The sequence below is a fragment of the Peromyscus leucopus genome, chromosome 2, assembly GCF_004664715.2.
Source record: "Peromyscus leucopus breed LL Stock chromosome 2, UCI_PerLeu_2.1, whole genome shotgun sequence".
NCBI lineage: Eukaryota > Metazoa > Chordata > Mammalia > Rodentia > Cricetidae > Peromyscus > Peromyscus leucopus.
Window position 1 is genome coordinate 10,937,926 of NC_051064.1, and position 12,603 is coordinate 10,950,528.

Genomic DNA, 12,603 nt, shown 5'->3' on the forward strand with positions numbered 1-12,603 from the left:
TGCTACTGGGCTTCTCATGAGGTGATATTTAAAAATCCTTTTGCTTACTCTATGTGTCAGTCTGCTTAACTTACCTTCTTATCTAGAATATTGATGTTCATGGACTTGTGTTCTTTCCCTCTCCTAATATTTTCCCTTCCTTCTTTCTTCACAGTTCATTGAATCCACCACATTCCTCCTGTTTTTCCTGACCATTTTTTTTAGTTTGCAATGTTCTTACTGAATATCCAAGTGCTGAGAAAGAGTGTGATAAAAATCCAGGATGCAGGATTACAATAGTCAGCAAGTAGAGTCAGCTCAAAGACATTAATTTTTCAAAAGGAAAACCCAGATAAACTAGTATCAGCCTTCTTGCCTGCATTTGTTTCTATGTACTTAAGTAAATTAAACTTAGAAAAATAATTGAGTATTAGAAAAACCGTGGTAGATGAACAAACCTATTTGTGAACTATCTGTAATATCAGGGCTGCTCGGGCCAGAACATAACTGATCAATAAGCAGATAGACGGATGCATTTTTCTATTTTTAAAATGTCTTCGAGTCAGCTAAAACTTAATTTTAAATCTCTAATATCATTGTGTCTTGATATAGACTAAAAAATTCTTATCAGTGAATACAATTATGTTCCAATTAACTTAAATTCAATTTTCCTAATGATTTGAGAAGTGATTGTCACCAAAAAATTTTTATTAAAAATATGCCATTAGCCTTAGGAAGATTAACAAGGGCTAAATTACTGGTTTTATTTTCTTTTCAAAGATTTAAAATAATTTAATGATGCTCACAAAACAGAAAATGAAATTGTTTACATCAAGTAGGCCTTTTTCTAGTAGAACAGAATTTATTTCACAAGTGACACAACTTATTTAACAAACTCTTCATCTAAGAATGTTTCTGTAATAGGCCTGAGTGCTTGATTGTATTGGCAACTTGGCACTTTAAACAAGGGAATTTGCTTCTATAAAAGGATTATTAATTTTTTTTTTTAGATTCCAAATTGCTTATTCAAGTTCTGGCACACCTAAGTGATGTGACATCTTCTGCAACCAGAAACACTTTACTGACTCTTTACTGACCTCATGTGAAAAGAAAGGTTAGTCTTGGAATGTTGTGAAGTGATTGTTGCTTGTTGAATACTTATTCTCTCTCTCTCTCTCTCTCTCTCTCTCTCTCTCTCTCTCTCTGTGTGTGTGTGTGTGTGTGTGTGTGTGTGTGTGTGTGTGTTTGGGTGTGTGTGTGCCCACGTTCATACATGAGTTATATGTACATATAATTTGAAATGTTTCAACAGTCCTATTGTATAGGAGCCACTCATTCTCCTATCAGGTGGATAAACGGACTCAGTTGGCAAAAGATAGCTGCAGGCCAGGTAGGCTAGCTTTAGGATCCAGACTTCCTTACTTTCAGCATTTCTCACTATGCTTGTTAGGAGCCCAGCAGTGGTCTCCCATCTGAGAAGGATTTACAAAGCTATAATGAATTAGTAACATGTTGAACTGAGTTTAAAATATATTTGATAGCCGGGCGGTGGTGGCGCACGCCTTTAATCCCAGCACTCGGGAGGCAGAGCCAGGCGGATCTCTGTGAGTTCGAGGCCAGCCTGGGCTACCAAGTGAGTTCCAGGAAAGGCGCAAAGCTACACAGAGAAACCCTGTCTCGAAAAACCAAAATATATATATATATATATATTTGATAGAGACAACTAAAACAAGACTATAATGAGGAATTATGACAGCAAAATCCCATGGGTTCTTTCTCTGGGTCACCATTCTATAATAAGTTCTAGTCACACACTTGACTTAATGGATACAGCATCCAGCAGGTGAGTAATGATTACTCCCATTGTATAGATGAGTCCTATACAGCTGCTAAGCCCCTTAGTTTAGATGTGACACTCAACAGTTTGACTCTGCTTGGGCGCCACCCTCCTGTTGTCTTAAAGGCTTGTGCAGGAGGACCTAAGGTGGACGATAGTCTACTGTGTCAGAACATGATGTGAACTGTCTACCATCTTCCCTCCCCCCTAAAGGATAGTTTTCTTTCTCTGAAACCAGATGTAAACATTTATTTGTAGCCTTTTTCTCCCCAGAATGTCCATCAGATTCTGTCTTGACTGGATACCAGTCCCTGATTCTGTTCTTCCCAGGCCCTTCCTGGAACCAAATATTACACCATCCTTGAAGCTGATTGTGGCCACTGGGTGCACTTTCTCACCAATGGTAGGGAATTTGGGGACAGGGGAATCTTCAAAGAAGCCTCACCAGAGAACATAATAGCATTGATTCTATTTGCCAAATGTTACCTCAGGCAGAGTTTTTCTCAGTGTTCTGAGATATGGTTCTGGGATCCAGTATAGAGAGTGTAATTTTAAGAAAGTCAGGAGACTGAAGATGGGAGAATAAGAAGCCCTCAACCTGCCAACTGAGAATGTCACAGTACTAACTGGCTTCTGTGAATGATATTGTATAATGTTTGTCTATGTGGAGACTTTATGAGCATTCAAAGAATTACTGTTTGCAAAATATTTAGAATAGGCCCTGACACACAGTGAGCATTTGTTAAATAAATAAATACATTTAGTGGATAGACTCAAATCCTCCCTATTTTTCTCTTGCCCCACGCTCCCTGTCCTGTCTTACCCTCATTCCTCATATGCATTGCTAAGACAGCATCTGTCTGACTATCGCTTCTGTGTTAAGTTAGCTGGGAGTTAAGGGGCATGTGTGAGGGGAGACTAGAGAAACATCTGTAAACCTATGGGACAATTCAGTGATAAACCTGACCACCACCTGGATCTCATAGTAAACACTACAGGGGCACAAAAGATAGTGAGGCCTATGAGGGCAAAGTTATCAATATAGAGGTTGGAAGAAAGAACTGAATGAGATGGAAGAGATGGGAGTAGATATTGTAAAAGATAGAAATGATGACATGTATGATTAGGAAGCTGAAAATACATAGTGACTCCAGAGGTCACCATGTCCTCAGGTGTCTGCTTTGTAAAGTGTGGCCTCTTGCTCTGTTTGATTAAAATATGCACTAATGTGTCAAAGACATGAATACCTTTTTTACTCTAAAATTTGCCATTTTTCCATGGTCTTAAATGTTGGCCTCTTCAATCTCCTGCTAACTTCATTTTCATATCAAAACCAAAATCAACATCTTACCCCTAGTTTTAGTTTCTTAATAGGTGCATTTCAGGTTCTTTTGTATACATAGAATCTCTTGTTCCATATTCATAGCTGGTTTTATCATAAGGAAATTATTTAAAACTTATGGTATTTTACTTGCTGTGCAATTTTCTCCTTCAGGAGGAAGACTTTAGGTCAAAGAGCTTCCTCATTATTCTGAAAACATGGTTTCCTTTTCCAGATTTCACTCTGGGTACCTGTTCCTCCCTGGCTCCCACAGACACAATAATGAAAGTGCTTTAGCTCCTCTGAGCTGCCACCATTTAGGAAAAGCTATTACAGCTTGTATTGTATTCCACAGAAAAGACAAGGCACTTAGCATTGTCTGGACTGCGTCTGCAGTTTATAAAAAGGGTAGGAAATGGCACACTCTGCAAAGCTCACACCTTCCACCACAGGCAGTGTCTGACCCTGGGGGAGCCTTTTGCTGTCCTTATTGTAGATCCTAACTCATTCAGTATAAACTTGACACCTCCGAAGGACTGTCACTGGTTAATTTAGCTCCTCTTTCCAGTGTTTTCCCTTGTTCCTCTCTCTCCATTCCTTCTGTTGTTTGACTAGACCTTTAGAATCTTGACATTTTGAAATTTTGCATGGTTCTTCAGAGGAACAGGTACTGGTCCTTCACCCCACACTTCAGGTTTCAGATTTCTGGGATGCAGTAAAAGGACCATCAGTGAACCGTCTGCTTTGGCAAAGGGACTCCATATTGACCTTGGCAGTCAAAGAAATGTGGTTGGTCTTTGTTGTTCTTGGTCTCTGTCTTCAGTCTCAACTTTAAATATTAAAGAATTTCTCATTGTTTGACTTTAGCTGTGTATTATCATAACTCTTGTTATCCTAGGATAGTTTTCTTTTCTGAAGCCAAACGTAAACCTTTATTTGTAGCCCTTTTCTCCTCAGAATTTCCATCAGATTCTGTCTTGGCCAGATACCAGTTACTGATTGCAGTTCCTGATTCTGTTCACCCAAGACCCTTCCTGGAACCAAATATTACACCATCTTTCAAGCTGATTGTGGCCACTGGGTGTACTTCCTCACCAATGGAAATAAGGAGGAGCGATGGATGCAGTTTCTGCTTCATCTGTTCTATAAGAAACAATTTTCCTTGGACTCGCTTTCTTAGCTCTGTTCACAAATCAGACAGACATTCCTGTCTTCCATCCCACCCACAAACCTACCTTTCCTCCCACATACACTTCTTAATGACCGCCTGGATCGGGAGGCTGTTGTGGGCAAGCTGCATGAGCTCCGCTCTGTTGTCAGCCTGTGTGAAACGGGATGCTTGGAGTTTTTTGATTCAGTGCTTCTGACTATTATTCTGACTTTTTCCTTTCCTTTCCCTGTTGCCTTACTGGGAGCTAAATGTTCTGTGGATGTGAGAAGGAAGACATATCTGTGCTGGCTTCTGCTGTAACCATTCAATCAATGTTTAATGACCACATTGCACTCTGCAGGAGAGCAATGATGTCAGCCGTTTGCAGCACCAGTGGCATCCACCCAGAATCCCAGCACTCAGTAGACAGCGCAGGATGGTAGAAAGGCAGCCTCGGAATGAGGACAAATAAATGCTTTGACATTTGCTTGCTCAGAGGAAGGGGATGTTCAATAAGAGGTATAAGGAGAGAGCTCAAAAAGAATTCTGTGATGGTTGTGGCTTCGGGTATACAAAGGATTTCACCAGTTGAATAAAAGGAAATTCTAAGCAAGGAGGCAGAAAAGACAGGGGAAAACTGATTTCTGGGGCTGGTGCAATCACCTATTATTCCAGTGCTCAGGAGACTAAGTCAGGAGAAAGGGAGTTTAAGGCCAACCTGGACTACTTAGCAAGGAAAACACTGTCTCAAAAACAGACAAATGAAAGGACATTCTTTAGCTTGGCTGGAGTTTGGTGAAAGAGACCATTTCTAGAGAAATAATAGACTCCAAAGCCAAGCTGGAGCAGTGTGACAGACCTCAAATGGCCAGCTTTGTCATTCAGTCCAGGTTTCAGCCATCAACCAGACCTAACAAAATACTATTTTTCACTTTTATTTGAATGGCCCTTATTATTGGTAGGTGACAAGAAAAAGCAATCATTTAATCAAATTCCATAAACATATGAGAACCTATGTGGATTGTGGGAAACACTAACATTGCTCTAAAGGCTGATGAAGATTGTGCTCCTGATCTGTCTTGTATTCATTGGAGAATTTCAGGGTTTTTTTTTTCTGCATCTGTTTTCTATTCTGACCCATGAATTATAGGAGCATTAAACTTTTGAAATGTGTTTGGAACCTGTGAGTTCCAAATATGTACAATTTAAATTATTAAATTAGAAGTCAAATGCATATGTAAATACCTTTTAACTAGCACCTTTTTTGTTCAGAAGTAAATACACACACACACACACACACAGAGAGAGAGAGAGAGAGAGAGAGAGAGAGAGAGAGAGAGAGAGAGAGAGAGAGAGAGGTTGTGCTTGATTGTGCTTAGATTGTATTCTCAAAGGAAATACTTTTCCTTCTATATTTCTGAACCAAAGTAACTCACAATTCTGTCAGTAGTATTGATGAATTAGGAATTCAGTCACACTTGCTATAAGGTTCACAATAAAACTCTTATTTCTGAGCTACTGTAAAATAAGAAGAAAATTATATATAATGAAGGTTTAATTAATGGTACTGTGGAAGAATATGCCTCATAATATTTTGTCCAAAGAGCATTTTTACCTCTAAGAAAAAAAACTGCTTCCACATTTCCTATCTTGTATGAATAAATTACTATACTGTAAAAATGAAAATAAAAATCTATAAACACCTATGTATATAGGAGAGAGAGACACACAAAGGGGGTGGAGAGAGAAGTGGGGAGATGGAGCGTCTTCCTAGCACACAGATCACACTATTTGAAAATTATGCATATGTCTATTATCCTGGAAATTCCAAATAAAGATATGCAGAGTCATGCAAGGTCAGTTCTGCTACTCTTTTTTCTCTTATTTTAATAACTCACTTTTATTGTAATTAATTGTCTATCCACATCATTGCTAAGGTCTCAGCTGTGTTGCTACACACCACATGTAGCTTTGTCCCTTAGAAAACTAATTATTCTCTTACTACAAGGGGGGGTGCCACCGTGATCACATCTTGTTGAATTCTTTTTCATAACATTGACTAGGATTATTAAACCCAAAAAAAGTGCTCTTTTACTTCAGTATTGAGCTAATAGTCAGTTATGGTTCTATTACTTGAATCCATGTGAATCTTGGCATCATTAAAAGTGCAACTCCAATGTGCCTATCAGTTAACACATCATCAGCCTTTGGCAGGTACCACAGTGATACAAGATCAAATAGTTTTTATTTGCTCTAGTCATCCTGTAAGAATAAATTTTGAAATTATTTTGTTTCTGCCTGACCTAGTTTCTCAATATTACATTATGATGTCTACTAAAAAAAATATGACATTGCGTTTATGGTTATTCTTTCTCTCTCAAAAAAAGAAAGGACTTTTCCCCACAGCTATGTTCCAATAACTTAGAAAACTGTCTGGCATACAACTGAAACTTACAAAATTCATGTTGAATGAATGAATGTTCTGGATCACAGGCTTCTGTGCTTTGTCTTACTTTTATAGGAACAAAATAGTTCTTGTGCATGAGGGCCTTGGAGACAGCTGTACTTACTTGGATTATCTTAAGAGAGAGGTAGGGAGGTTTTGTGTGATGCTTGCATTTTACTCAATGGAATCCCAGGGCTGTGATTCACTGTCCAGAGGAAAACAGCCTAGCCAGAATTATCCAACTAAGCTGCTCCCCAAACCCTGACCACAGAAATAAGAGAAATGTAAACATGTAGCTTTAAGCCACTGAGTTTGGAGGTGGGTTATAATGCAGTAATACATAACTAATATAGAAAATTAGTACTAAGCAAATATCAATTGCTCTGTCATTGCCATTATTATCTCCATCACCATCACTATTTCCATCATCAACAACAACATTGTTCACACTGTTATCATCATTATTATTTAACTGCAAACCAGGAAAAGATACATAGGACTGAAATTAAGTTAAGAAATTAGTTCAAGAACATTTAACAACTGAGTGACTCCAGAACTGCCTGGCTTTAAGACATTATGTTACTTAATTTCACATGACATATTATATTATCTTTTAAATTTTCATTATGTTGGACCATTTTCAATATAAACTCACCTCCTCATGAGAAGAAAATTATCATCTTTACTTTGTAAGAAGAGGAAGTAGTTCCAACCCAGTCATGCTAGGACTGGATCTAGTCTCCACAGCAGAGCAGGAAAGACCCTCCAGTCCAACAAAAAGATGAAGCCAAGGCTGACCAGAAGCTGGATCAGTTACTGTGTTTTGTTTTCATTTGAAGAAGCACTAAATGCAAAAAGGGAATTTCTGGATATGTGTGTACATTTCTTTCACAAGTCATTTTCTTTGTATATGGATATGCCCTTAGCAGCCTTCAATCGAAAGGGCAACTTTTTATGTGTTCTTGGTTATGAGACAAGAGACACCAGGTCTACAGAGCCCCATCTATGTGTAGGAACAGAAATAAAAAATAAAAATGATAAATAAAATCTCTTAAGGACATCTTTTACCTTATTAAGCACCTGGAGGGGTTGGAAAAGCAAACCTGAGTCCTGTGATTTTTATGATGGTATTTTTATTTTAAAAATGGCACTGACAATGTTATTACTGGCACTTACATTTTTTGGATGCAGAGTGAGCAGTACTTATTCTCTGTCTGCCCTGGGTCTCAGGCTTTGTTAATGATTTAAAGCACATTTATAACTTCTTGCATTTGTACAATCTATGCATGCTGACACACTCTTCATTCTGAAAATCATAATAGCACTTTTGTTGAATCATGTGGCCTCTCAGGAATTTGACTCTATTCCTTACAGTAGACTGATTCATGTGAGTACTGAGTTACTAAGGGAGCTCATGGTGTTGCCATAATTACCCTAAATAACACTTTGAAAAAAATTATGCCTCCAATATGCTTTTCTCTTTCTCCAGAGTTATTACCAAGTTTTTACTTGATATCCTTTTTGTTTTGTTTTGTTTCGAAACAGGGTTTCTCTGTGTAGCTTTGCCCCTTTCCTGGAACTCACTCTGTAGCCCAGGAACGCCTCAAACTCACAGAGTTCCGCCTGCCTCTGCCTCCCTAGTGCTGGGATTAAAGGCATGCGCCGCCGCTGCCGCCGCCGCCGCCGCCGCCGCCGCCACCACCACCACCACCACCACCACTACCACCACCACCCAGCCCACTTGATATCCTTTTATTGCCAATTTGTTCATTGCATTTATTGTTCTAGAAGTTTATCAATAGTAAGATTAGGGGCTCATTTTTTTACTTTATCCTCATAGTGAAGATTAATATGTGGTACAAATTAGGAAAATATTTGTTGAACATTGGTTATCTAATGAATCAGTAAATAACTAATTACATGACTGAATAAATGAAACCACAACTATGACCACAAAGTTCGCACTAGATCTTTATCTGACTCACAAGAACTTTCTCAGGGAAGAAAAGCCAAGCAGCTGTTAGACATGATTCTGAACTGAGAAAACTGATATCAGGTTTCTGGAGCTGTGTGCACTGTATACACTGCTAGTTTGAATATTATATTACTGGAGAAGGTATGTTTGCTGTCTCAAACCTCAGCAGGAGCTGGATGATTTAACACAGCTCAAGCTTTAAGAGCTCTGTCTTTTGCCTTCTAAAGGTAAAGGGACTTCACACGGATGGCTGTGAGCTAAATGACCATACCGTCCCTCAAAGCTCTGACACAACCTGTAACACAAAAGCTAATAATAAAGTTACAAGTCTAATCATGGCATTATCATGTCCATCCTATTCAACTCAAAGTTTCATCATGACAATTAGCAAGGAACTTACTTTCCATAATCTTCACTTTTGTGAGAAAACCTAAGATTAACTTAAACAGGAAAGGTTTCTATTGGTTATTGCTTTCAGAGGTTACTGTGGTCAGATGGATCTGTTGTTTCTGGGCCTGTGGTGGGCAGAACATCATGGTGGAGGCTATAGTGGGACAGAGCTGTTCATTTGATGGTAGTGGGGAGCACAGAAAAGGATACAGAAACAAGATATATCCTTTAAAGGAACCCTTATTCCTCTGCCAAAATGGCCTACACCCTCAGGCCAGGCTTTATTTATTTATTTTACATTTCAACTGATGTTTCCCTACCTTCCTCTCTTCTCACTCTCTCCCCCACCTGTCCACTTGTCCTCTGTTTCTGTTCAGAGAGGGAGAAGGCCTCCCATGGGTATCAACAAAGCATGGCATATCAAGTTTCAGCAAGACTAAGCACCTCCCCTTGTACTAAGGCTGCGCCAGGCAATCCAGTATGGGGAATAGGTTCCCAAGAGCCAGGCAAAGTTTGGGACAGCCCCTGCTCCCATTGTTAGGAGTACCACAAGTAGATCAAGCTACACAACTCTTACATAAATGTAGAGGAGTAGGTCAGTCCCATGCAGGCTCTCTGGTTGTTGATTCAGATTGTATGAGTTCTATGAGTCCAAGTTAGTTGTTTTTTGTGGGTTTTCTTGTGATGTCCTTGACCCCTCTGGCTCTTACCACCCTTCTGTTCTCTCTTCAGCAGAATTCTCTGAGTTCAGCCTAACGTTTGGCTGTGTGTCTCTGCATCTGTTTCCATCAGTTACTAGACAAAGGCTCTCTGATGACAACTGGGGTAGTCATCAATTTGATCACAGGAGATGGCCAATTCAGGCTACATATCCACTATTGCTAGAAGTCTTAGCCAAAAGTCATCCTGAGTGAGGTAACCCAGACTCAGAAAGACAAACATGGCATGTTCTCACTCATAAGTGGCTATTAACTGTAAAGTAAAGGATAACCAGGCTATAATCCACAGACCCAGAGAGGCTAGGTAACAAGGAGGACCCAAGGCAGGGTGCATGCACCTCCCCATGAAGGTGAAATGAAAGAGATCTCCTGAGTGGACTGGGAGTGGGTGGGGATGGGAACTTGAGGCATCAGATTAGGAGGTAGTTGGAAGGGGAGAGTACTGAAAGAGATGATTGAAAGGGGGGACATTTTGGAGTCAGGTAGAAACCTGGTGAATGGGAATTTTTTTTTAAGAATTCTGTATATAATTGTGTGTGTGTGTGTGTGTGTGTGTGTGTGTGTGTGTGTGTGTAATGAAACATGATCATATCTAACCCTCAGTTATCTCCTCCTACTCCTTCCATGTTTACCTTACCTTAACCCTCTCCCAACTTCATGCGTTTTTCTTCTTTTTTATAGCTCACAAGTCTTGTCAATGATGCTTAAAGTACATGGGGGCAGGGAGCTGTCCACCTGAAAATGAGAGATTTACCAGTGACCCACATCTTAAAAAAAGAAATAGTTCTCTTTCTCCCAACAACCTTCAAATATCCTCAGTAAGAAGTGGGGCCTGGATTTCTTACACTTATGCCAGAATTTTAGCTGGATTGATCTTCCATAGTTTTTTCTGTAGATAATCACAACTTCTGTGAGTTCATGAGTACAAAGGCCCTCTCATACCCAGAAGACAGCATTGCATAGCAGTTCCTCCAATTCTTTGGCTCTTACATTCTTTCTGCTTCCTTCTCAATGACATTTTCTGAGGCCTGATGGTTGTAGAGTTAATATAGATGACCCATTTTGGGCTGTCAGAGCCTTCTTGACTCAATTGCCCCTCAATGAGGAGATCTACAAACTGTGGACCAAGAGGTCCACACAGGGACCTTTTGGTGGAAACACTTCATATGTAAACTGTAACATCTTCCTACTCTCAATTTCTCTCTCTTAAAAAGTGAAATTAAGTGAATTTATCATACCTAAGAAATAGTTAGACACAAATCAAATAACTAGTAAATGTAAAACCTTATAATCCCTGATTATGCAACACACACACACACACACACACACACACACACACACACACACACACACACAAACTTATGCTGGCATGCTAAGTACAGTCATAGATATAAATGTAGGAAGCTGTAAAAAAACAAAGAAAATAGCAAGCCCTGGCATAGCACTGAGAGTTTTGTCTCCTAAGGGTGCTTCTTCTTCTGAGAATTTGAGATCATTTGGATTTGGAGGTTAGTCAAATGAAAATGATGGCACTGTTGGCATGGAGGACAGCTTGGACAAAGACACAAAGGTAAGACATTTCACAGCACAGGCCAGAAACAAAATACCATTGGTTGTTGCTGGAGATGTTGGCAGGCGACACAGCCACTGGGTTGTAGTAAACAAAGAGCCACTTTGTTTTACCTAAGCAATGGATTACTTCGCATTAGCACTTGGAGAGTTTTTGTACCTGAGGAGGAGACAGTGAGAATATTGGATATACCTGAGTCTTGGCCTCCTGCAAAGTGACAAATGGTTATGGGTCCTTGTATTATGCAACTATAGCAAAAAAAAAAAAAAAAAAAATGTTATAGGCCACAGTTGATGAGCATCTAAGCTAGAATGCTGATGCTGTTTTGATTGGCCAGGTAAACATGGTGGGACTGCTTGCTATCTGAGAGTCTAAACAAAGGAGATAGGCAAGTGTCAACCTCACAGTGTGCTCATGTCATGTGAGTGACAGCTCTTTTGAACCTCAGCTGGAAGTAGCTGATCCTCCTTCAGCACCTACTACATACCTATATCATTGGACATTCAGTTTTCTAATATGTCTGCTACACCATAGACAGACATGGTTGTATCTCATCCATTTGGCTGACCTGTGCCCTTTATAATAAGTAGGTAAAAACAAGTAACACATTTCTGAGTCTGAGAGTTATTCTACCAAATGAACAGACCCAAGGAGTTCAGAAGAAGTTCTAGTTTCCAACCGATGAATCAGAAGTTGTGCATAATATAGAGACTTTCTGCTTGAAATTTCGGGGTAGAAGCAATAATGTGCGAGTGAACCCTTAGTCTGAGGGATTTCCCTAACTCTTGTTAGCATCAGAAATGATCTTACGTATGTGGGTAATTAGAGTATGGTTTGATACAGGAGAGATCCCTCCTCCATGCTTTGTTGACTCCATGTTGTAAAAGAATACAAGAGGAGAAGTTTCTCCTCTGCCTCAATGAGATCTCCCTTAATATTCACTAACATCCCAAGAAACAGATGGAATTACTGTCACCCATATTTTGCTGGTAGATAAACTGAGACAAAAGAGTTATCAATTTTCACTATGAAAACATCTGGCAGGCCCTAGATTTCACACACAGAAATTCCTGCAAGCTGCTGTCTTCTCTCAGTGTAGAATGCCTGCAAGGGACTTCTTGTTTTCTGTATAAAGAAGATTTGGATAATTACATGTCAATGAAAAGATAGTTGATTAAAATGAGCAATGAAATATACTCATCCAAGCAAATGCCAG